This window comes from Canis aureus, chromosome 19 (assembly GCF_053574225.1).
Source record: "Canis aureus isolate CA01 chromosome 19, VMU_Caureus_v.1.0, whole genome shotgun sequence".
Classification (NCBI taxonomy): Eukaryota; Metazoa; Chordata; class Mammalia; order Carnivora; family Canidae; genus Canis; species Canis aureus.
This window is the reverse complement of record NC_135629.1, coordinates 20,867,405-20,893,744: the sequence shown is the minus strand read 5'-3', so window position 1 is coordinate 20,893,744 and position 26,340 is coordinate 20,867,405. Positions and strand designations below refer to the sequence as shown.

Genomic DNA, 26,340 nt, shown 5'->3' with positions numbered 1-26,340 from the left:
AAATCAGAGAACGCTACACTCCCCTAGAGCAGGGGTCAGTAAACCTCTATAAAGGGACAGACAGTAAATAATTTTCAGCTTTGTGGGCCATCTGGTCTCTGTTGCAACTAAGGGACTCAGCCTGGTTGTAAAGTGGGAGGGGTGGAGACAATACGCAAATGAACGGGCGTGGCTGTGTTCTGATAGAACTTTATTTACACAAACAGGCAGCGGCCAGATTTGGCCTGGTCCCCGAAGAATTAGATAACCCAAGGGCGGGCCTGTCAGCCGGTGCCCTGGTGTGACATTCAAAGGACACAGAGTCATCCTTTTGCCTTCTTTCCAAGTTTTGGGTGAAAAATGAAAAATCCTAACTTTTTCTTACAGAGGTGGAAACCAGAGAGGGAAAGCAATTTGGCCAAGGGAACACAGCCCGGGCTGGCTTCGAGTCCCAATCTCCCATCTCTTGGTTCTATGGCAGTGGAAACAGTGCCTATCTCTCCTACACGGAGGGTCAGGCGGTGGGGGCAAGGCGGGGGAGCTGCAAAGTGCCCAGGGGAGCAGCCCCTCTCACCTCCCCCAAAGGGCCCTTCCAGAGAGAATTTCCTTCTCTGCCTCTGAGTCTCCAAGGGGGACCCTTTTTTTTTTTTAATTTATTTTTTATTGGTGTTCAATTTGCCAACATACAGAATAACACCCAGTGCTCATCCCTCAGTGCCCCCCTCAGTGCCCGTCACCCAGTCACCCCCACCCCCCGCCCTCCTCCCCTTCCAGCACCCGTAGTTCGTTTCCCAGAGTTAGGAGTCTCTCATGTTCTGTCTCCCTTTCTGGTATTTCCAAGGGGGACTCTTGAGTGAATGAGACTTCGCTCACCCAAAGCAGGTGCGCCAGGCCAGCAAAGCACAAAGCGGCCCAGATCAACGCGCCTCCACTTGACGGGAGCCACAGTCTAAATGCAAGTCAAATAGGAGAACAATTAGCTGGGGGAGCGAGGTTCACAGCCAGGGTCTCTGGCAAATCGCGGAGGGAGAAAGTGAGGAAACGATTTGACATCAGAGAACTTGGAAGTTTTTTTTTTTTTTTCATGCAACAGGGAATAAAAGCACTTTGTTTCCTTTTCCTTTCAAAACTCGGTGCCTGCCCCCACCCCTACCCGAAGCCTGCACAATCGACCCTCACTGTGTGGCCGATGCACAGAGATTGTTAATGGGACGCTGTCACGTGATGGCAGAGTCAAGCCCTGGGAGCAGGGGGCTCATTGTCTCAGATGAACAAGAAGCGAATGGGACGTGGGACGAGGGACCCCAGGGTGGCTCTGCTCCAGCAAGAGCCTGAGGAAGTGGATCTGCTGCCCTGGAACACGGCCCCGTGCTGACATCGGTGACCTCTCCACTCTCCCACCTTTGTCCCAGCGCCCGCTCATGGACAGTCCCTGAGGCCAGATCCCCAGACACGTGGCAGGTGTTATGTGATGTATCTAAGGTCACAGATCTAACAAGAGCCCACGGGTGGGGGGGTAGGGAGGCAGGCAAGTGCGCTCAGCCCCAGATATTTAGTAACTGATTCCTCACCATCTCCTTGTGAGACAGGCACCTTGGCCATCATCCCCATTTCATAGAAGAAGAAACTAAGGCAAGAAGGCTGAGCAAACCTTCAGAGGGCCTCCGCCACCACCACCACCACGCCTCCCCCCAGCTAGCAAGTGGCAAAATGGGAATTTGAACCCAGGCCACCAGGTTCCAGAGACTGAGAGTATGAGCCTCATACACACACCTTAAGCTCTTAAGTCTGCCTTTGTTCCCCCAAACTAGCTGGTCCTGAGCAGAAATGCCAAAACGGAGCCTCAGATTTCACCAGCAGAGAAGAAAACATCTGTCAAGCGTCTCAAAATCCAGGCTCTATTTTTACTTTTCGTTGACTTGTTCTTAGAAAACTCTGTGAGTTGCAGGGATACAGAGAGGGTAGGGGGTGGGGTAGGAGGTCATCAGGTGAAGCTTCTAGACCAGGCCTTCGGCTCCTGCCGAGATGGACAGTAAAAAGACATTCAGTAGCCACGTATTTATTGAGAAGTGACTGTATGCCAGCAGCTATTCTAGATACGGGGCAGCTTTCTGGATTCTCCCCAAATCACAGCTTCCATGATGACCATATGGGAACACGTTCGACCTAGGCTCTCCCCGTGGACTCGCCCCGGGCACTCAGAGCCTTCCCTGAGGCTCCGGCTGGCCCCTTTAGGAAATAGGCCCGCTCTTTTGGCTGACCCGTACTCTTACTGGTGATTCAGGGTCAGTTCCCCATCTCAGAGGCTCTGTCATCCACAGCCCTGCCAGGAGCCACAAGGACTTCTTCCTTTTCAAAAAGGAAAAGATGCTGGACAACAGAGATAAGAGAAGTGCTCTGTGCTGTTCTTCCTCACAATGTTGTGTCACTGAATATGCGGTGTCTTTCCCATAGCACTTCCCTGCCTCTCCAGGACCTGCTGGGTATCCTATTACCCCTAACTCTGACACAAAGTACCTGGAGTCAGTGTCAGATCCCACAAGCGAAGGCAGGGTCCCACAAGACGGCCCCCACTCCCCTCAGATGCCACTCACAAGGCCCAGGTCAATGGTGCTTCTCACTGGTCAGCTGCAAATTCAAGTGGTTCCCATAACCCCCTCCTCAGTTTGATAACTCACTAGAGTGACTTTAAGAGCTCAGAAAAGCACTTTACTTACTAATACTGGCTTGTCAAAAAGGACACCACTCAGGAATAGCCAGATGGCAGAAGTGCACAGGGCAAGGTATGGGGGTGTGGGGTGTACACAGACATTCCATGCCCTCTCCAGATGCCACTGTCCGGTCATCCCAATGTGTGTACCAATGGGGGAGCTCTTCAAACTCTATCATTTAGGGGTTTGAGGTGAAGTTCCATTATGTAGGCATGGTTGATTAAATTGTTGGTGATTGAACACAATCTACAGCCCGTCTCCCTCCCTGGAGGTTGGGGTTACGGCTGAGAGTTCCAGTCCTCTACTCCTGCCTTGGTCTTTCTAGAGACAGCCCCAATCCTGCAGATACTTAGGGGTCCCAACCATCTGTCATCTTATCAGCATACAAAAAATACTCATCACCCTAGAGATTCTAAGGATTTTAGGAGCTGTGTGCCAGGAACCAGGGACAAAAACCAAATATGTATTTTTTTTATGCCACCAGTGCCATAGGGTCATCTATATCAACACCACATAGTATAAGAGCACCCTTTGCTGCCTTCAAAAAACATTCAACCTGGCAGAAGCAATGAGATACTTCTCCCAAATGCCTGAAACATCTCTGGTAGAGAAGATATTGTTGATGGTTATTCCACATCCAGGCCCTCCTTTCTCTAGTTTACAGGCACCATGTTCAGGTCTTTGCCTTCCTCCCAAAGAACAAGTATTCACTGACACAGATCTGGAGCCCCAGCAGGAAGGAGTGGGCGATGATATCTGTAAAGTATTCATTGGTGGTTCCATCCCCTTGCCAGGGATCAGTTTAACCATGAGCCTTTGATTCAATTCAGGCTGATGAGATGTGACAGGGCAAGTCTGCTGTTGGGTATCAGATAAACAGAAAGAAATACATGGGAAGAGCCCCTCTCTTTCTTCCACAGGCTGTTGTCGTGTCTTTATTAGCTTCCTGGAGCTTTGGCAGCCACTTTGTGACCAAGGGGGAGAGGAAATCAACACGGTGATGGTGGCAAAGCAGAAAGATGGAAAGAACCAGTCTTGCTGCTGAATTAACCAGCTCAACACCACCCTACCTCCAGACTTCTGCTTTTATGAAATAATTAGTTCCTTATTATTTAAAGCACTTGAACCAAGCTTTTTGTCTTTCTCACAGCCCAAACACCCCAGGCCCATGTCATTCCATGGAAATATAACGAGCCACAAATGCAAGCCATGCAGGTAATGTTTAATTTTCTAGTAGCCATAAATAAAAAGTAAAAAGAAACAGCTGGAATTCAATTTAATATATTTTATTTAACGCAGTATCTCCAAAATGTTCTTCTACATATAATCAATACAAAAAGCTACTAATGACTTAGAATTATGTGACATTCTTTTTTCCTCCCCAGACTTTGAAATCACTGTGTATCCCCCACTTGCATCTCAGTTTGGACGAGCCACATTTCAAATGCCTAATAGCCATACTGGTGAATGGCTACCTGCCCTAAGTGCTACTCTGTGCCATATTTCTCCAGTTCTTTTTTCTTCTTTTTATCTTTCCATGGAGCACCCTAGGGTTGACTCTGACCTGAAACCTCTATCACTCAAGGCCTCAGTGAAGGCTGGATTCCCTAGGCTCTTTACTGGGGCTCCAAATGGCCCACTTGCTCCGCCCAAAGCACTAGGAGCTGATGCAGAGACAGCTGGCCCTGTCTCGGCCCATAAAGAACATCTAGTCAGGCAGGGGCAGCAAGGGGCTGGGGCCAGAAATCCCTACCATGTGAAGATGCCACAGGGAGACAGCAAGGGGAGGGGGCAATGAGGAAGAGAGAGGTAAAACGGCATGCTCTGCACCTTCCTCACAGATGGAAGGCAGCGTGGGCAGGGGGTTAGCAGGAAAGGCAGCTAGCCTGGGCTCAGATGCCAGCTGTTAGTTATTTGTTGTACGACTCCTGGCGAGAGACCTAAGCTTCCTGGCCCTCAGTTTCCTCATCCATAAAATGGGCATATTAATAGTACCCACATTCTAGGATTCTTAGGAAGCTTAGATGTGTTAATTCATTCAAGGTGCTTAGCACAGTGCATGTGGCACAATGTTTGCTGTGAATTTATTATTTTTTTAAAAGGAAGGGAAAGAAGAAAACTAAAGGTTTTTTACCTCTGGGAAGAGGTAAGAAGAGAATGGAGGGGTGAGTGGCAGGGAGTGGAAAGGAAAATAAGGGAAAGAGGGAGGGAGATCTTCCCACTGAAACCAGGTTCGCTACCCCAGAGACTGCTTGCAGAGCAAAATCCCAGGAGAACGTGAAATATTTGCAATATTCACTCACACAAAGAACATAAAGCAGGTCCAGGCTAGAGGGTGATGCTGCTCTGTATTAAATGCCCCAGGACCCCGAGTTTCCCTATGGGCAATTCTCACCAGTGAGGGTCTGGAAGAGCCATAGAAGCTGGACAGAGGACCTGGGCTGGGAGGGGGAAGGGGCATGGTAGTGAGGAAAAGAGGGGAGGGCTGCCTGGAGAAGCAGGCCCTGTGGTCCAGGATGCTGCTACGGGGAGGTAGGAGCCTTCACCCACCTGGTAGGCCCCCAAACAGGCCAGGAGAGAGCCACAGTACAGGAGTCATGGGGCTCTTTTTGCCTAAAGCATGAACTGGGGACTTTCCACAGTGAGATGTCAACAATGGCAGGGAGGGAGGCAGAGGGCAGCAGGAATGAGAGAATGGGGGATGGGGAGAGGGAGCAGGAGGGCGGAGGGGAGGAGGGCAAGCAGCAAGGAAGGGAGGAAGGCCTAAGAAAGAGGGGAGGAGGGAGGAGAGGGGAAGAGGAGGGAGGGGAGGGGAAGAGGAGGAAGAGCCACTTCTGAATTCAGCCAGAGACTAGAGTGTCCAAGTGTCCCTTCTGGCCCCACCCCGGCCTGTCCACACCCACCTGTAAGGGGTAATGGGAAGCCCACTCATCGCCCGCTGCAGCCCACCTGCCAGAGCATCCTGCCCCTCAGGAGGAGTCTATCAGAGTTGCTCCATACAGGGGCTGCTAAGAAAATGAGCTTTCAGGAAATTGGGCTTCCCCTGGAGCTGGGATCCAGCCCCCAAGCTCTATTCATGTGTAATCCTGGCAAGCCCTCTGTCTCTCTGAGCTCAGTGTTCTCACTTTTACAGTGAGGTCAGCGACTAAGTGACCTCTTGGCTCTCTCTCAGCCCAGACTTTGGAACCCGATCAACACGCAGTGTCCAGAATCAACCTCTCCTAGTATTCTGTGCAAGAAGTCCTATTGTAATCCCATTTCTCCACAGCGGGGGTGGGGGGAGGTGGGGTTTAGAACTTAAATATCTTGCCCAAGGCCATTCAGCCAGAAGCTGGTGGAACTGGGATTTGAATCCAGCCCCTGCAGCCTTGAAGCTCACCTCCCTTCCCCAGCACCACACTCTAAAACCTCATCTGCCCTGCGCTCCGGGGCAAATTCCTGTCCTGCAGTTAGAGCACTCCCTCCCTGAGCCCCGCACATGGCAGCCCCGGATCCAGATGACAGTGCTGCGTCCCCAGGTCCCCAGCAGCTGCGTGAGCCAGTGACTCGGTTCTGGGGTTCTGGCTGACAGGAGGGGTGAAGAAGCCTCATTGGCGACCACTGGCCATGGCCTTACAAGGAAGGGGCCCGCCTCCCCTTCCCCCTTCTCCTCTTCCTGCCAACACCATGTGAGTCTGGAGAAAAGCCAGGGCAAGAAGGAGGGAAGTATCTAGGGGGCAAAATGTAAGCAGGCGCTCGGGCCAGAAGGTTGCACCGTGCAGACCAAGACCAAAGTCTTGTTCCATTTCACTTCCCAGAGTGCTTGCTCATCTCACCCTGGTCCCAGCCTGCATCCCAGGCCCTGCGGACAAGGGCACAGGCTAGGAATGGGGAGCCCCCCACCCTGCTAACATCATGGAGCAGAGCCTTTGTCTCAATCACGGCAGCTCAAATAGTTAGGCTGAGGAGGGGGCGGGTGCTGGCCACTGGGGAGAGCAGCGGAAGGACCCGCTGGGTCACTTGGATGGCCATGTCTTATACTGTGCGGGGGGGGGGGGGGGGGGGGGGGGGGGGGGGGGGGGGCTGCTTTCTCAGCAGGGGCTGAGGGCCTGCTCTCCCCACATAAGCTCTGCCTCTCAATCCATTCTCCAAGACACAGCTGGAGCCAAATCTCCAAAAGGAGATGTGTTCCCATTGTTCTCAGAATAACACACGAAAATAGTAAACAGAGGAGCAGTTTTCATGGGCACACTAGGTCCTGCCCCCTGCAGTCCCTTCCTTCCCCCATAAGCCTCTCTCTGAGATGTCACCACTTGGCCTCCTTTGCACACCCCCATCATGACATACGGTGTTGCATTACTTGGCCTATCCTTCCCACACCTCTCCCTTTGTCTCTTTATCTGCTCCCCTGTGCTTCAGACCTTAGCTGAAGCGTCACCTCCTCAGGGACACCTCCTGGATACCCTCTTATGCATGCCCGTGGCACCCAGTGCTTTCTCCTCACAGCTGCAGCTGTCCCTCAGCGTATGCACTGAAGTCCCTATCGCCTCCCCTGTAGGCCACCAGGGCCACTGCTGTCTCATTCCCCTTGCCATCCCCTAGGTCAAGTACAGCATCTGGTCCCTGGTGATGCTCAATAAATATTTGATGACCGAGGAAGTGACAGAAGCTCGGAGGCCATAAGGAACCTGGCACAATTAATAGGTCTAACACAGCAAAGCACTGGGTGGAGCTACCAGGAAATGTGCTCTCATCCAAGTGACACATTCTCTGACTCTCTGGTTTGGTTCTCACTATGCTACTTCCAAGGAAACCCACAAGAACTCTTCAGGGCTTGCCACCACCCTTCCTACTGCTCCAAGTCCACAGCTTCCTGACCACTATCTTCGATGGGCCAGCCCCATCAGCCCTCCGAGACTCGGTTTCACTGCCAGAAAGTGAGAAAATTCATGGGATCTGCCCATGATACTTCTCAAGATCATCATGATTCTCAAGATGAGGTCATGTGAAGGAACATGTGCTAAAATAGAATTCTTTGTCATTCCCCCCACTGAGAAATGGGTCTATTTCCTTCATCCCTTGAATCTCTGATGGCTTTAACCCACACAATATGGAAGAAGTGATGACACGGCAGTTCCAGACCAAATCTTTAAGAGGATCCGCAGCTTCCACTCCCTCCCTTCTGAAGCCTGGCCACCATGCTGTGAGGAAGCCCAAGCAGCCAAGTAGAGAGGCCACAGGAAAGAGAACTGAACTATGCCTCGAGTCCCAGCTGGTCCTGCAGCTGACAGCCTGCAATGTGTCTGTTATCTGAGTAAACCATTTGCGAAGAACCAATTAAGTTGCCCCATCAAGTCCTGCCGGAATTGCAAAACTGTGAGCAAATGTTTTAAAAATTGTTGTTTTAACCCAGCAAAGGGCATTAGTACACAGCAATAGATAACCAAAGCAACATTCTTTGGACCAGTGTCATTCTTAATGCTTGCACTTATTTCCAACTCAGGGAAACTACTACTTCCCTGAGGGTGTTGTGGAAATGTCGGGGAGAAGGGACATAATGTCGTTTGTCACAATTTCCAGGCTTAGGGAGTGGAAGACATTGTGCTACTAGAATTTAATGCCCATGGGGCCAACGATATCAAATGTGTTAAATATCCTATAATGTTCGAGATAGTCATCCACAACAAAATGAGAGCAGTGCTCCCCCTGAGAAACAGTAAGTCACAAACTTAAGGGGCTGAACGGAAAAGTGGTTTAAAGATAAAGATGAAATTAAAATCTAAGGATTTGATATAAACTGCTTTCTTAGGAAAAACAAATAGGGTTCATTGTGATGGCAACTTTAATCACTTAGAGTGGTTGCCCAGAGGACTGTATTGAGAATGCCTTGGAGAATGCACGTGAAATCACCACAGAAAGAATGCTGTGATCAATTAGTGATGTCTGTCACTGGCAAGGGAAGGGAAGGTGGTGGCCTTAATGTGTGGAGTGAGCATATAATTTAGCATCTAAACTGGAACATTCTGGAAAGTAAAAGGGGGCACTATTAATAAGTACACCGAGACAACACGCATTCACTGAGACTGTCCAGTAAAAGCAGGGCGTGTGGTCACCCAGCTTCCACGGCATGGATGTCATCCCTCATACATCCTGATGTGTAGCTCAGAGATAACCAACATCGAGGGGCTGTCCAGACTGGCAAGCCCCTGAAATTCGAAACGTTAATTTCTCTTTTAAGTACTCTGTTTCAGTGTGTGGTTAGGTATGAAGAATTGTTCTAAAGAATGCATTAAAAATTAATTAAAAGAGTTTCCTCTAATATTTAATCTTACCAGTCATGTACTCTGAGTGATGTATTCCCAGTCAGCGTGTCGGTTCTTGAATAATTAAAAGAGAAGGGGAGCGTGATTCAGCCCCTCGACGGGGCTTTCTGGGGTTTTAGATGCAGCACAGAACCAGAGACCGTGTCACCCAGGGAAAAGTTCTGCATTGAGTGGCAGGGTCCAACCCTGTCAAGAGTCACGATGCCAGCACGCATCACTAGAGTAACAAGAGCCCAAATGAATGGTAGCCTCAGAGGGAAATGGAGGCAGAGACAGATTCGGCCCTGCTGAGCCATCAACCCCTGAGACGTCCCACCTTTGCATCCTTCCTCCTGGGAAGGAGGCAGGGGAGGCAGCGGTGAGTTATGGAGACCTTCCCGGGGCTCCTCCACTAGCCGAGTGCTTCTATATTTCCTCACCTCCAAGACACGTGCTTCTTCATTTTGTAACATTTCGAAAATCAAGATGTGACTTAAAATCAATCAGAGGATTTAAGGTGGGATTTCTCGGGAGATGTTCCAGAACGACGGTCAAGAGCCAGGCTCTGGACTCCCACTCTGGGCTCTGTCTCTCTCGCCCGTGCGGCCCTAAGCAAACCACATCCCCTCTATAGGCCGGCGTTGCCTCCTCTGTAAATTGAAGCTACTGATAATCGTACCCAGTTGCTAATAAATGAAAGAGAGTGGGAGTGTAGTGCCTGGCAGGTAGTGAGCTCTCAACATACGGTAGCTATTATTTCTTTTTGTTTATTCTCTGCAGGCTGATATTAAATTGCCGGTGTATCTAAAAGGTGACATCACCTTCAATGTGCCTATAGTCGTGTCGGCTTCAGAAAGAGCTCAAAAGCAATTACTTTTGAGCTCACTCTATGACGACCACCGGAGTATTGACGATGGCCTATTTCTGGTGTAGTGGGTAAGGGAGAGTCACAATGGAGAGTAGGACTTAATTTTATATCATTTCCACTCAGCTAAACGCAGAAACGAGAAGATTCTGTGGGAACAACCCCCTCCCGACTTCCAACTTTGCTCCTTCCAGCAATTGAAGTGCTAAGCTCAGGACACAGGCTTCTTTTACTTGTAGCAGCAGGGGTCCATCATTAGGGCAGCGGAAAGGAGAGCAAAACAGGGAAGGTAGTTTTCATCTGGGCTCTTGTACACAAAATAAGGTAGGCGGTCACCACTCAGCAAGGCCCATGAAGAAGGTTGTCGTAGGTCTGATGGATCCAAGAGAAAGTGAAAAGCATAAGTGTGGGTCCGGACAGACCTGAGCCTGCCACTCAGCTTCCCGCCAGTTCTGTCCCACATGGCCGTTGGGGTGTTATACGTGTCAGGTGCACTGGGCACAGTCAGCTCCATAATAAGCCCCCAGGAAAGGTCAGCTGTTGCTGTCAGAACCCAGAAGTCACTCAGGCCCGTATTGGATGGGGGTTTTTAGGGGCACTAAGAAAATCCACTTGGGTTTGCAGAATTCATTCAAGGAATTCTGACAGTGTGCATAATCCCTGGGAGGGCTGTGGAAGGCCACTCTGAAGCTCTGCAGGGAAACGCTGACTGGCCACACACCACACCGTGGGGACTTCCCTGAGAAAACAAGGCTCCCCTGTCATTCCTGGGGGCTCCTCAGACATACAGAACCAGAGGCAGGAGCACCACACCTCTGCCCCTGGAGGGCAAGAACCCAAGGGCTATCTTGCCAGAAATCAGGCTCCCTTTGTGAGTCCCTCAAGGCACTGAGTTCTGAACAGTAGGCACAGGGGGATGCTTCGAATTTGCAGAACTTTGCAGGTTATGTTCCAGAGGGCAAGGGAATCTAGCAATGTGTATTCAGTCCTTAAAGCAGGACTGAAAGTGGGGGAAATTATCTGAAATGTAGGGAGAGGGTTCTTGGGTGATGGGCAACCACAAATGATCATGTCTGCTCCTTGATTCTCTGTCTCTTGGGATTTGGGTGAGCTTGGCTTAGACCCTGATATCCCAGCCTGTGTGGCTCCGGGCTCCTCTCCACAATTCCAGCAGGCTGACCATCTCATTTCTGCACTCCCTGAGTCTACTATGCCGGCTCGGGTTGGTTTGTATTCAGATCCTGGCCCTGCCACTCATCTCACAAGCAATCCTGTCACATGCATGGATTTCATAGTTTAATAATTTGGGGGAAGACTTGAAGAGGAGTCCCTACGGGGATCATGGAGCCCATAACCCAGCCTGTCAGCATCTCAGCTCTACCCTCTGCCACCTTCTAAGAATCCAGGCTCCCAACACGGAACTGCCCCACCCCCAACTGCCACCCCTGACCAAGTGGCCCCTGGGGGGTAACAGGCTGGTCTTCACTCTTATTTTATGGGAGCAGTTTCATCAGACGGCCTTCTCCAGGCCTGAGCCCAAGAATCTTTTTTTTATTTACTTTTTTTTTTAAAGATTTTATTTATTCATGAGAGACAGAGAGAGAGGCAGAAACACAGGCAGAGGGAGAAGCAGGCTTCATGCAGGGAGCCCAACGTGGGACTCGATCCTGGGTCTCCAGGATCAGGTCCTGGGCTGAAGGCGGCGCTAAACCGCTGAGTCACCCGGGCTGCACTGAGCCCAAGAATCTTGATTAACACTATTTTCTCCATCCTCATTGTCATGGATGTCATCTTTGTCTTTGAGGTCCCTCAGAGTTCCCCACCCCATAGGGGACTAGCTACTGGTCCACTTAATGCCAACATCTGACATTCCATCTGTGATCTGGAAGAGAAAAGTGGTTGCCATTTGAGTATCATTCCATGTCTTTCAGTCTCTTGGGTCTCCCCCAAAGCAGACTTGAGATGAGGCTTTGGATACAAGTAGTCTATTGAGGAGCTGGTCCCAGGAAGTACCAGGAAGAGAGTAAGGAAGGGAAGGGGATGGGAGGAGGCTGTTAACAACTGGGTTACCGCTCTGGGAACCTGGCCTCAATGCCACTGGGCACCTCAGAGATGCTGTGTGGCACATGCCTCAGAACCATTCCATCAGGGCTGAATTAGCTGGATTGTTTTATCCAACCGCTCCTGCCCCTCACTGGCTACAGGCAGATTCCTGGGGCATTAATTCTTGGTGCTTGCAGCCTGCTCTGTGCCCGGCTGGGCTTGCTCTTGCATTTAGGGAAAGCCTGCAGGCACAGAGACACTGGCACTTGAGGTTAGAGACGTGCTGCACACACTGGACGGCAGGTGACCTCCAGGGTAGCCCGGAGAAGGCAGACAGGCACCCGCAGCACCTGCTGTGGTGAGGCGCTGTATTCTTCATTTCTGTCCCTACTGCGACAAAGTTCCAAAAACCAGGCAGCTAAAACAATGGAAATGTATCCTCTCACAATTCTGGGAGCTAGAAATCCCAAATAGAGGGGTTGGCCAAGCCTAGTTCCCTCTTCAGGCTCTGGGGAAAGCCCTTCCTTGCCTCCCCCCAGCTCTGGGAGCCCTCCGCAACCCTGGGCATTCCTTGGCCCGCGGCAGCAGGATCCCACCTCTGTCTTCACGGGGCCATCTTCCCTGTCTGCGCTGTGTGTGCGTCTGCCTCTGTGTCTAAATGACCTCCTTCACTAAGGACACCAGTCACAGTGGATTAAGGACCCAGCGACGCCATATGACCTCAACTAATTAAATCTGCAACAACCCTATTTCCAAACAAGGTCCCATTCTGCCCATTCTGAGGACCTCTGCGGGGGGGTGCAGGGAGGGTTAGGGCTTCAATATATCATTTGGGGGGGCACACAATTCAGCCCATAACAGACCCTTGATACATGTTGTATCTTCTAAGCCTGACAGTAGCCTGCAGGGAAGGGGTGATGGTCTCAGTGTCACAGATGAGGATGTGGAGACTCTGAGGGGTGAAGGGACACCCCCTGCCCCCCACTGAGGTTACCCAGCTGGGAAGCTGCAGAGCTGGAGGGTGAGAAGGTTGTACCTTCAGCTGAAGACACTCCCCTGCTTTCCTCTGGACAGCAGAGTCTGTCCTCACCTATGCTCCCTTGAAGGAACTGGGGGGCAGAGGCGTATGCGCTCAAGGCAGATCCCACCAGTATAAATCCCACCTCCACTGCTGACCACCGGGGAGACCTTCTGCACATTCCTGAGCCCCCCACCCCCGTGAGGCTCAGTTTCCTACTCTGAAAAAATGTGAATCAGAACAGCACCTACAGCTCTGATTTATTGTGAGAATTAATTAGAGTAACAGGTGAAAAATGCCCGGTTGAGTGTCGGGCAGGTGGCAAGTGCACAGTGAATGTGAGCTGCTGCTGTATCCTCCCACTAACATTTAACTCTCTTGAACGCGAGCCACCAACAATCCAACGGCCGTAGGGAGCTCCCACCGCCAGCCCACCATCCAGGACCACGTGTGTCTTTTACTCCTTGCTACAGCTGCCCACGCGCGCTTCCCAGCAGGGACATGGTGGGCTGCCTGGCGGTGGCACCCGCCCTCCCCCGCCGGCCCTGCACGCACACCCCAGCCCCGGCCACCCTGCCCAGCTGGCTAACGCCCTGGTTACAGGAGACTGTGAGGGCCGCGGTCAAAACAGCAGTCTTAATCTCCTGCCTGCTGCATGTGGCTTTATCTCGGCCCCCCTCCCTGGGCTGCTGGGGCTGGGGGGGAGATGGGCAGATTAAGAGCAGCGTTTCCGACATGCCCTCCCACCTCCTGCAAAGTGGGGCCTCCGCCAGCAGATTTCCTCAAAGCCCGGCGAGGCCGCCGGAGGAATGTGCGGCCTCCCTGGCATGGCAGACATTCAAGGGAGCCCACAAAGGGGCTGTTATGAGAACCCTCTGGAGCACGGGGGGGGGGGGGGAAGGACGGGAGCATTTCATTTGCAACTGGGACTGCACATTTTAAGAACGGGAGCTCGGGGGACAGAATGCATGCCTGTGAGCGCACATGGCTCATAATTAATTCATTTCACCTCCTCCTATTGAAAAAACATTGCACGGGCGGGAGGGGGGGTGTGGGGGATGGTGGCGGCCCCACTGGTCTGAACAGGTAGTTATTTCTCTGCCTGGGGCTCAGCCTGGCTAAGAACCAACATGTCAAAAGTGGAAGTCTGATGGCCAGGTAACCATTGTGCAGGCAACAGCCAGCTTGGTGTTCCTGGGAGTGGCCTCCCCCGACTGGCCTCGGCCTGCACTCTGTGTGGTCTTCTCGTTCTTGGACGGGATGGTCTTTTTAACAGCTGAAGACTAGAGATAGGGCTGAGGAGTGGAGTTGTGCTACCGGACACTCCCCGGCAACCCCTCACGTGCTCCTGTGCTCGGATGCATTCGGTGAGCACGTGGGCCCCGCCAGGCCCAGCACCTGGTTAGGAAAGGCCTGCTCCCTTCCCTCAAGCAACTTACAGTCCAGTGAGTGGGGAGAGGGGCAAGTCAACAGAGGAGGATAAAGTATGGGTGTGCATGGCTTACTGTGGGAGCACGGAAGCAGAAAGCCTAACCCAGCCTGGCGACCAGGGAAGCTTCCCGGAGAACAGGACATCCGAGAGGAAATGGGGAGAAGGAATAGGAGTAAGAGGGAAGAAACATTCTGGAATATTCTGGAATGTGAGGTTGCAGGGTGGTGGCAGGAGACTTAGAATTAAAGGAGCAAATAAGAATTAACTATTTGGGTAGCCCGGGTGGCTAGGCGGTTTAGTGCCGCCTTCAGCCCAGGGTGTGATCCTGGAGACCCGGGATCGAGTCCCGCGTCAGGCTCCCTGCATGGAGCCTGCTTCTCCCTCTGCCTGTGTCCCTGCCTCTCTCTCTTTCTGTCTCTCATTAATAAATAAAATATTAAAAAAAATAAACACAAACTTTAAAAAAAAAAAGAATTAACTATTTAAGGAATTACCTATGGATTTTATCACCTAAAACCATAAAGGAGTACCAACAGGCAAACATCATTATGGGTATCTTGGACTTTGAGAAGACAACTGTTAAGTGCGCTCTCTTGTTCTATCGCTTACTTGTGCAGTTACTGACCCTCACTCTGCAGCAGGGCTAGTTACCGATTTGAAGGTAGTACAGACACAATCTTGTTGCCCACTTCTAAGCACAAAGATCTATGGCCTGCTCACAAGCCTCAGGCACGGCCCATCCTCTGGGCCACTTCTTCCTCCCAGGACACTGCCTCTGGAGTTGGGGAATTAAAACTTCAGGAAGCGTGTACCCTCTACAGTGACACTGCTCACCATGTCAGATGAGTGGAGTCCCCACGGGTCAGCAGAATGCCGTGGGGTTTATGAGATGCTGGGGATGCAAGCATGGGGGGTGGCGGGACTGGAGAGAAAGGAAGAGACAGAGAGGCTGATAGACAGACGGAGGGAGAGACAGGGAGAGGAGCAGAAGAGAAAGAAAGATGGAGAGAGCCAGACAGGTGTGGGGAAAGAGAAAGAGAGAGAAGGAGGAAGAAAGGGAAGGCAGAAGCAAGGCAGGCTGGTGAGCGAAACAGAGAAAAGTAGGGAGGTGGAGACAGAGATAGGCAGGTAGAGAGATCGAGAGAGAGAAACAGAAGCAAGGCACAAAGAAGACCATCCACAGAAACAGAGAAAGAGAATGAGAGACTCCAGACGGGGAGTGACTGGCTGAAAGGCCTGCAGAGGAGTTCTTTCCTAAGAAAAGCAGGCCCCAGGCTGTGCTGGCTGCCGACTGGCTCCCCCGGGCCCGGCCCCAGGTGTACCCATGGCTGAGCCAGGAACAGGCCTTGGGGAGACACCAGGGCCCAGCTCAACGGTGTCGGGGTCGGCAGCTGGGAGGGCTGGCAGCGGGGCCCAGCAGCAGGGGCTTGTCATCCCCCTGCAAGGTTCCAATCAGATTCCTCCCCACCTCAGGGGCAGGCTGGTGTGCCTGAGGACAGGAGGTTACCAAGCATCCTCCAAGGCTACCCCTGCTGCTGGCAGCCACCTGTGTGGTCCAGCCCAGGAAACAAGCCATGGGGCCTGTCTGAAGAAGCAGTCTCCAAAGTCACTGTGCTTGGCACCCCCACGGGATGCCTCAGCTCACCATGTACGGGTGGGCTGTGTGGGTGCCAGGCCCCGCTCAAGGTCAAGGTCATTAAATGCTCCCCTGCCGTCATGCATGGCACCCTCATGGTAAGACAGGCACTTCGTAGCAGCCTATTTTACAGATGTGGAAAGCAAGACCCGGAGAGGTCAGGGACCTGTTCTAGGTCACCCAGCCAGCACCCTTAACCAGTAGGTCCACTACTACTGTGTCTTTTTCATTCATTATCACAGAAACCCTTGGAGGGAGTATGAGGACCCCATACATAAAGATAACGAGGTCTAAAGATGTAAAGCAGCATGCCTGGGTCCATGAGGAGGACACCTGGGATGAGGACCTTGGTGTGCTTTTCTCTGAAGCTCTGTCTTGCACACCCCTAACTCCAGGGCACACAGCTCTGCAGCCAGGACCTCAGCATCTAGGAAACTACAGGCTGAATGTCCTGAAGGAGATGCACAGCGCTATGCTGGGTGAAGCACCCATCTTCCACAGCACCGCTGCAGCCAGAGCCTTGCCCTCAGCCCGTTTCTCTGTCCCCAGGGTCCTTAACATGGGGCCACAGAACCCAAGGAGTCTCTGGATAGATTTCAGGGGGTCAGCGGACATGGGTGGAAAAAAATCAGATCATTTTCACTAACCTCTAACCGCAACTCAGCTTCTAACCAAAAACCTCCAGTAGGATTAGCAGTGCCTGTGACTTTGTCACCAATAGAAATCAACCAATTCTTTAATATCACAGGACAGCTGTTGCAGATACTGATAAAATATTCAGTATATTCATCACTATTTCAAGCTTCTGGTAGTTAATAAACTCACTGCTAGATATTACTATTTAGTGTTAATAAAGAAGCACATATATTCCAAATTGTTTTTTTTTTTTCTATTTTGATCATTGTATTTCAAAACAACTGCTTTCCTTAGTCCCATTCTATAAAATAAAAGCATTTTCTGAGAAGGGTCAAGGAGCTTCACTGGATGCCAAGGGATCCGTAACACACAAAAGTTTAGAATTTCTGGTCTATTCCTTCTCACTCAGGTGCAGAGATGGTTCCGCACCAGGTCCCCACCTGCTCCACTGAATCTCCGGTACCAAGGGCGTGGGCTCAAGCCCGCTAATCCCCCGGCTCGAAAGCTGAAATTTAGCTGAATGTCTGAGAAGTGCAAGTGAGAACCAAATTCCTCCACGTTCCCCCATAAAGCCAAAGCAGAGCACAGGTGTCTGAAGGCAAGAACCCCCACCCAGCACCGGGTTTGCAGCTAGCCACCCGGAAGCATTGTTCAAAGCTGAGCCTTCTTACAGCCAAATTCATTAAGGTGCCTGGAAAGTGGAAGGCACTGGTTCTCTACCTTGGCCGCCCCTAGGAACCACCCGTAGGAATTAAACGTTGCTGATGCCTGGTCTCCCTCCCCGAGTTTCTAAGTTGACTTGGGGTGACACAGGAGCATCGAGATATTTTAAACTCTCCACCGACTTCTAATGTGCAGCCAGGGCTGAGAATCTCCAGGGTACTGAGTAAAGCAAAGCCCCAGGCCAGGGCTCAGGGCACCCGAGGTCCCGTCCCGTGTCCTGGGCAAGTAGAGACCTCTCTGGGTCAGTTTCCTCATTTATAAACATCCGGGATGGGTAGAAGGGAGCTATGTTTATCAAGCACTCACCACATGCCAAGCACAAGTTTCTTCCTTTACTCCTCCAGCAGTTTTGTGGGGGTGGCAGGTGGTATTACGCCCCGGCTCAATCTCACCCAGCTAGTAAGCCATGGAACCCCACCTATTTGGCACAAAAACACTGTCCTTCCTGCTGTGCCACTCTGCTAAACGAATGCTGCTCAAATTTGCTAAACCTGGGTGAAGGTTTAAAGATCTTGTTGAAAATGCTGATTCTAATTCAGTAATCGCAGAGGTACGTTCTGAGATTCCGCATCTCCATAGGGCTCCCAAAGTCGGCCAATGCAGCAGTCAGCAGAGGCCACTTTGAGTAGCAAAGGGTTAACTGAGTCTTTGGGGGTGGTGTCAGTTCTGATTGGTCAGTGCCTGTGCCTCTGGCCAGTTGGTTAACTAGGTCATTTCCCTCTATTCTGATGCAGTTTTGTTCTAGAATCACAGACCCCTCCTCTCCTCCAGTGCTCAGCCTGGTGGCTGGGGTGATCCTAACCCTACCCCCTGGCTCCAGCCTAAGGCAGACAGCACGTGGAATCCCTCTACCAGGTGCCGTAGATCAGGGATGGGCTCCTAACTCAAGTCAAGCAAATGGGATACCAAGATTTTGAGAATAGTTCATTTCTCTTCCACAGGAGCCCCCAGAGGGTAAGTTCTTCCTTCCCCATAACTTGAGGATTTAAAGGATATAGCAGTTATTTCCTTCCAGGAGGGGAGAGCTCAAAGAGGTGGGCTGCAAACCCAGTAGCATGAAGCCTGACAATGAAGGCAGCCAGAGCAGAAACTTGGCCCTTGGTGACATCACTGGAGTGGCTGGATTAAGCATTGCCTGAAGCTCCCCTCAGAGCTATCAAGTCCCAAAGGCCATTTAACCCCATTATTGTTTAAAGCCAAATTGAGTTGAATTCTATGTCTCCTAACATCTATAGTCCTAATATAAGCTCTGGCATCAGAGACTAGAGTTTGAATCTCAGCTCAGGCACTCACTAACGAAGTGGCCTCTTTGGCAAGCCATTTGGCCTCTGGGAGCCTCAGTTTCCTTATACGTAATATGGAACTAGTAATGCCTATCCTAGGCAAGGATAGGCCTTTCCTTGTTGCAAGGATCAGGAAAAACCATGAATGTCAAAAGCTTGGCATCTATGGAAGAAGTAGTAGCTACTATCATCAACACTAATTATTAGTCCCAATTCAGCAAGCTCTCATTCTAAAAGCTGTGTATGTCAGCAATTGTTTCTAGCTGTTAGCAAAAAAAAAAAAAAAAAAAAAGAAAAGAAAGAAAAAAAAGAAAAGAAAGAAAGCAAATCAACCTCAAAGATTGGGAGGGGTCAGGGGAAGGCCTGCCTCAAGGGTTATGAGTAACATTGAGAAAGAAGAAAAAAAGAGATTGAACTCTCTAAGCAACCAGGAGAGATGAGAAAGCTTGTCCTGGCCGGGAACGCAAGGCTTGCCTGGGCTATAATTGATTTGGTCATAATATGCTCAGACCTTGGCTCCATCTAGCAGGGCGTATGGAAGCCACGTTCTGCTTCTCTGGATATTTGATGGTCTGATTGGCTCAGCCTTCCTAATTGTGTTGTATTGACAAATATATTTGTTTGGAACAAGCAAATGTATTGCAGGCAGGAAACAGACCAACTCCAAGAATTTATTTTGCTTTTTGGCGCTGCTGCACTGAGCTTAGCATTCATTATGCACCCATGTAAAACAGTCTCCGGCAACGCTGGCCTGAGTTATCTTTTTAATTATATTTATTTTTTCAGCTGCATTTCGGATCATGAACAGACTTGCTGGTGCTAAACAGGCATCATTGGGTGAAACCTCCTGCCTCCCTCAAAATCACGTTGCGCGGATTAAATGTTCAAAGACATCAGACAAACCTACGACGCCGCCATGGGCCATTATCGCTAATGGATGGGAGATGGGGTTAAGTCAGTCAAATCCCTGCTCTGAGCCCAGAAAAGTCCACAGAAACCAAATCCTGGTCACCAGATTGAAATTGAAATCAGGTTTAAGTACAGAGATGGAGAGATGAATAAAAAGCAATTCCAATGGATCTCTTGGGCATCACCACCACCCACTTGACGGTACCCCCACCACAAGGGCACCTGGCATCCGTAGTGTGAAAATGCAGCCCTCCTCTCTGATTGGATGAGGAGTAAGCACCTGACCCCAGAAGGGCCGAGCAGAGTCCCAGCTGGAGTGACTAGGAGAGAGAGAGAATGTGAGGGGCAGACAGACTTGACTGGTCATGCGGCAGGATCCATACCGAGAGAGAGAACTGGGACGTGTGGGCAGTCACCTTGGATGCCACGTGGACAAAGTAGTAACAAAAGCCAAGGAAAGGGAACAAACCTATCACAGTGAAGTGGCATCATTGAGGAGAGACATGGGGAAGGGTCCTTCCACGGGTTCGTGGCTTCCCACCATCGGTGGTTCCAGTTGCTGAGGCACTCTGCCTCTCCAAGTACATTGCCCCTTTTTGTTCCAGCAAGCTCAAGTTCTCTGCCTGACATCCATACAAGGGAAAACTATGCAGCCAACCAAACAATGTTGTGGAAGAGTATTTATTAACAGGAAAAATGTACACAAGAATATTGCTGAATGCAGCAAGCATGCTTCTTTCCTTCCTCCAACAAATATTTACTGAGCACCTCCTATGCATCAGATGCTACATACACACTGGGGAGAAACGTCACCACCCCAGCTCCTGTCAAGCTTACAGTCTGATTACAAAATGTCAGGTAAGATCCCACTTCAGTTTAAAAAAAAAAAAAAAAAAAAAAGATGTGTCACCAGCATGAGACAGCTCAGGGCACACTTACAACAGCTGGAAACCAGTGCCGCTCCAAGTGTGTTGTGGGGACCTCCAGCATGGGCATCACCTGGGAGCTGGTGAGAAATGCAGATTCTCAGCTTCGGTCCAGGCCCCTGGGGAGTGGGGCCCAGCAATCTGTTTTAACAAGACTTCCAGATGATTCTAATGCCGTCTCAAGTCTGAGAACCACTCCCTGAAGCGCAATAGCTCAAGGCCCCACCGTCCCCATTAACAAGAACTTCCAGCTTTTCCCTAGGTTCTCCTTCTCAAATGCTACATGTTCAAGACCACCCAGGGATGTATGTGTATGTCAGCAAGTAATTCTAACAATCAGTTATATATAATTTTTGTGTATGTTAATTAATTGAATTCTCATAACATCTCTATAACATAGGTATGATGTACCCCCTGCTGATGAGAAAACTGAGGCATAGAGAGGTTAAATTAGTTGCCCAAAGTCACACAGCTAATAAGTGCTCAAGATGGGATGCAAACCCAAGTAGTCTAACTCTAGAACCTGTGCTTTGAACCACAAAGTTAAACCACTTGTGAAATAAGTCCTGAGTATCTTTGTGAGCTGGGAGAGATGCAGAGCTCCAGTCTTGGTGACTGGGTCCCTCCCTGACCTGACGCTACTGTGTGAGATCTGTCATTGGTGCCTGGATTCCCCCATCTGGGGAGATCTCCTTGACCTTCAGATTGGAGTGCAGAGGCTCCTGTAGTTGAGAAGGGTCCTACAGCAATGCTACCTGAGCCTCAAAGCATTAGGGCCTTCGAAGAGGAGGGTACCCACTCAGCGAGGCTGGCACAGTCAGGAAGGTTCTAGGATCAGCCTTGAACCTACACAGAAGGATCCCTTGTCTCCCACTCCCCTTGGGCTGGGCATGAGTGCCAAGTCCTTGTTCCTATCCAGGTTGTCCCTTCCCTCATAAGTGTCTGCTCTAAAATCCTGTGGTCCTTTCTAATCTGGCCTTGACTGAAGGCAGCCAAATCCCAAAGACAAGGTTATTTTTAACTTTGAATTCCAAGATGTAGGCCAGAATCCTAGATTCTTTACTTCTAGGAAACTCCTTGGTCCCCGGACCAGTGGGGGTAGGGGGAGGGAGTAGGGGAGGCAGGGAAGTGGTTTGCTAGTTAAAGAAGATAAAGGGGAGTGGCCCAGTTCACCCTCCAGAAGCAACGAAGCTCCAAATGCAGATAGAATCTTTGGCTGGGAAGTGAGGCCTTCCAATTCCACCCACCAATCTTATTCCTAAACCCAGGCCCGTATCCAGCCAATACATCCAGTTACACCCTCCAGAGGAACTGGGAGAGGACACTGAGGATCATCCATAGAGGACCAGCTCAAGTCATTAAATACTCAGGTATTTCCGGTCTGGCTGATAGAAGTTACCTCCTATACCCCATGCATGCCACCCCGCCTGCCCTGGCCTCACCCCATGACCTGGCAGCTAGAGGGTTAATGCCTGACCCAGCAAGGGGCCCTCACCTACGCCAGGGCTGTGGCCCTTGTCTCCACTAATGGACTAGTGCCCACACTGCTAAGATCTAGAAAGATGCACACCAACTTGTTGAGATAGTGCTTCTTTCCTAGGTATTGGGACGGCAGACCATTTTTAATTCCTTCTTGTTGCTTATCCATAGTTTCAACTTTTCTACAGCAAACATGGGTTTGCTTAAGTAATGAAAAGTATTTCTTTTATTTTTTTTAATTTTTTTTAATATGTATTTATGATAGTCACACACAGAGAGAGAGGCAGAGACACAGGCAGAGGGAGAAGCAGGCTCCATGCACCGGGAGCCCGACGTGGGATTCGATCCCGGGTCTCCAGGATCGAAAGGCAGGCGCCAAACCGCTGCGCCACCCAGGGATCCCGAAAAGTATTTCTTTTAAAACATGAAAGATAACAGGCAGATTGAAGTGTCCCGAGATGAAGCAGAGTCCCCTTCTGTTTCTTCACTGTTAGTACCGGCAGGCCCTCCTTACGATACAGCAAGCAGACTTGAGGGTGGTGTCAGGAGCCTCCTGAACACAGCCTTGCATATCTTCAGAAACCAGGCCCACACCCAGGGTTTCGGCAGAAAGGCATTGTGCTTCCCTGGCCACAAGCCTACCGACTGCCCCTGGTCGGCATGACTAACCATCTAATTCTGGAGAAATGGGAACTCATTGAGTGATCTGGCTTCCTCCAGAGAGCAGCCCATTTGTTTCCTGAAGTGACTGGTCCACTGGGAAGTGGGCCAGGATGAACCTTTGAAGTGCTCAATGGCAAGAGGAGGAGAAAGAAGAGAAAGCACAATAGAGCAGCCAGGGACGCTGACAGGGATGAAAAGTTCATGTCCTTGTTAAGAACAAAGATTAGATCAAAGCTAGCAGATCCATGGCACACGTACCGCTACCACTCATCTGCTGCCCAGGGCAGACATTGTCAATCAATCACAGCACTTTATCCTCACTGAGATTCAGCCTCGGAATCCTCAGTGCTGCTCTAGGCCACCTTCCCATCAACTACAAGTGTCACTAGAGCTGAATCTCATTTGTCATCCCTGCAGTACTTGGGCTGGTGATGCTAACAGTCCAGATGAGTCCACTGGGACCCCTCGAATGCAGTGATCACGAGATTCCCCTGACTCTGGAACGTGGGCCAAAAGGTGCTGTAGGGTCAGTGTTGTCGTTAACTCCCTCCAGCTCTTGGAGGCATCATTCTTTCTAGCATCAGAGACACTCCCAGCTGGGTGTGGCTCTACCCTCTGCCAGATGGCACAGGAGAGGTCATCTTCTCATCACCTTCTTCTGAGTCATGGAGCCTTTTCACCAAGCCAAAACAGAGTCAGAAGTTCAAATTAGCAAATCGTAGTGGAACTACTGTGCTTTAGGAGGAGGTGATCATCCCAAGCCATAGCTGCCCAGTGCCACCTCGGCTCTGGCCTTGACCACTGGAGGGCTTCCTGGGAACCCTGGGGCAACTTCCCATGGGGCAGAAGATCAATGATCTTCTCCATGCCTCAGTGTTTCACAGATGGGGAAACGGGCCCAGAGAGCAGTTGCAATTGGGCAAAACTCACTTGGCCAGTGAGGGGCAGACACAAGAAACCATGAGCCTCTTGGCTCCTGATCCAACTAACCAACTCAGTGTCTAATGTTTGGTCCCTTCTTTCCTCACATGATATAGTCCCCCTGAGTTTCTGCCCCTGCTCCCCAGTTTTCATCTTGTCTGGCAGCCAGTATCTCCCATTTCTAGATCAGCAGCCTAATTCTTCATCTCATGTTCCGATTCATCAAACTGCTTCATAAATAACTCCACAGTGAGGTTCACAAGGACCCCAAACTCATCATCCATGAATCTGAACATCCCAACTTCCCCCCCCAATCAGGTCCCACCCAGCATTCCCACTGCCCAACAGCCCCATCAGCCCCTGCGATTGCTCAAGCCATGAAGTTGGGGTCGCCCTTGATTCCTCCCTCCCCCAATATGTAGTCACTGTGGCCTTTCACCTTAATTCTGACCTGACCTCCATCCACTTCTCTCCATCCCCACTGCCATTTCCTTATCTTAAGCCATTGTCAGTTCCCCCCTGGATTTTGGCAACAGCCCCTTAACCAGTCTCTCTGGCTCCAGGTTTCTCCCCCTCCATTATTCAGGATCTGGCCCACATCATCTTTCTAAAACACAAATTTGAAAGTTACTCTCTGGTCCAATCTCCCTGGCATCTTTTACTACATCCTTTGTAAGCTGACCCATTTACCTCTTCAGACCCATCTTTTGGGACTCCTTGATCCAGACTCCTACAAGGTGGAACTACTTTGTGTCCACACTGTGTCTTTGTGTACGTGTGTGTGTATAGATCAAGGTCTAAACTTTTCCAAGCAGTTCCCCCTGCCCAGAACAATTTCTCCCGTTTTTCCTAGCTAATCATTCCCCATGCTTCGAGGCTGTCCTTAGCTGTATCATTTAGCAGTGTCCCTCCCAGTCGCCAAATGTCTACACTGTGGTGACCTCCATGAGTCCCCCACCCCCCCACCGCCCCTAGCAACTCTCCTGCCTGTTTGCACTCATGACCTCAAAGGGCCTTTTTTTTTAATGCCCTGTCACCTGGGACTCAAAATCCCTGAGGTTAAGAATTCTGTCTTGTTCCATGCTGGAGCTTCAATCCATAGAAAGTGCTAGGTGCCTAGTAACTTGTCCGTGGATGGATGCATGGATGGATCCCATGACATTTTTGTTCTTGATTGACCTCCTGTTGGAATCATTGAGTCAGGAAGTCAGTGCCCTTATCTACTCACAGAGCACTGTTATTTTATGTCAAATAGAAGGCAAGCAAAAAAGAAAAGAAAGCAAATAGTAAGAGCAGGCTCAGCCCTGAAGGGAGGGTGCTCAGCTCCAGGCCTCGAACCACGTGTTGTATGCCCTCGAGTGGGCTCCTTCTGTGTTCCAGAAGGTGCAAAGCTCCCTGATTCTTGGTCTTTTAATTCTGACCATAGTATCTGTCTATCAAATTCCCCCAGTGCGTCTCAGCATTAATCTCAAGGGGCACACATCTCTCTTTCCTAAGCCAACATTACAGTCTTATTTATGGGGCCACCCAGTCATACATACAGCTCCTGGAGGACAGGCACCTCTTAGTCCCTGCAGCATCCCAGAGCTTCCCACAGTGTCTGTCACATAGTAAGTCCTCAGTAAACATGGGGTGGGTGGGTGAAGGGGAGTGAGGCCGGAGAGGAAGAAGGGGATGGGAGACCCTAGGAAAGAGGCTGCAAAGGGGGAAAGATGAGAGACACAGGAGAGGAAGGGAGTGCTCAGGACAGGCTTGGGGCCAGCTGCTCCACCAGACCCTGGCGTGGGCCTGGCTCAGCCCAGCAGCTGTGATTCACTGGCTCCCAGCCCTCGTGACACACCTGTCTGGCAGGGCCTGGCTGTGTTTGGCAGCTCAGGTGCCCAGCCTCTTCTTGCTGCGGGGCAAATGTGAGCCAGGAACCACCCTCCAGACTCCTGCTCTTCACCCTCTGCCTTGGGGCCTCCCTCTGCCTTGCAAAGCCAAGCACGTGATAGGCCTTTGATAAGGCTGCCAGGGATGGTAGGGAGTGTCTGGTCAGCCAGGAAGACAGAGTGACCTCTGTCCTCTTGCTCTCAAATAACAGCCCTCCTCCCTTTTTCCTGCTTTGTTTCTCTTCCCAGCGCGCTCACTGCGCGTTCCCAGAGCCTAGAACAGACCGTAGTGAGTTGCAAGCACTTGGTTTCTTTGAATGAAAAGTTTTGACAGCTAGGAAGAGAAAGGCCTAGAGAGGCCCAGTGACTGCTGAGCCACCCAGTCACTCAGAGTGACTCTGGAGGCAGAGCTCCCACCTCTTCTTGTGCTACTGTGCCATACACCTTCCAGGGCGGGAGGTGAGGGGCAGCCTGGGGGCTCAGGCGCAGAGACCAGAGCAGGGCCTCCGGGACCCTAAACTAACCAGCAGCCACACGCTGAGCCCTTCCTTGCAGGGTGGTTGCAGGTGACTGATGAGCTGAATCATTCATGTTATGTCACCTTAATTAACGTACATTTAAATTTAAAAACAGATCCTGCCGTCTCCTTATTTGAAAACTTTTCTGTGGGTCTGGAGCAACTTGAGTAGGTGAATCTACTCTTTCAACTATAAATTTTATGAAATCAAAATACACATCAAGTATTCCCATGAAAATTTAGCTTCCAAATTGAAATGCGCTGTAAAAGCATAAAACACACTCTGCATGTGGAAGGTTTTGTATGCTTAGAAGAATACAAAGGAGCTCACTCACCGGTAACTGTGCATATTGGTTTTACGTTAAAAAGATCCTATTTGGGGGACGCCTGGATGGCTCAGCGGTTGAGCGTCTGCCTTGGGCCCAGGGCATGATCCTGGAGACCTGG

General features: G+C 50.6%; 1 long non-coding RNA gene across 16 annotated transcripts in view; it reads left to right on the top strand.

Annotated features, from left to right (window-relative positions):
• Positions 1-18,065: 18,065 nt before the first annotated feature.
• Positions 18,066-26,340, top strand: part of LOC144289732 (uncharacterized) — a 15,485-nt gene continuing 7,210 nt past the window's right edge. For all 16 annotated transcript variants that reach the window (XR_013357649.1, XR_013357654.1, XR_013357653.1 and 13 more), the window contains exons 1-2: positions 18,066-18,278; positions 21,711-21,812. This is a non-coding gene — a long non-coding RNA (uncharacterized LOC144289732). The remainder of the gene's footprint in view (positions 18,279-21,710; positions 21,813-26,340) is intronic.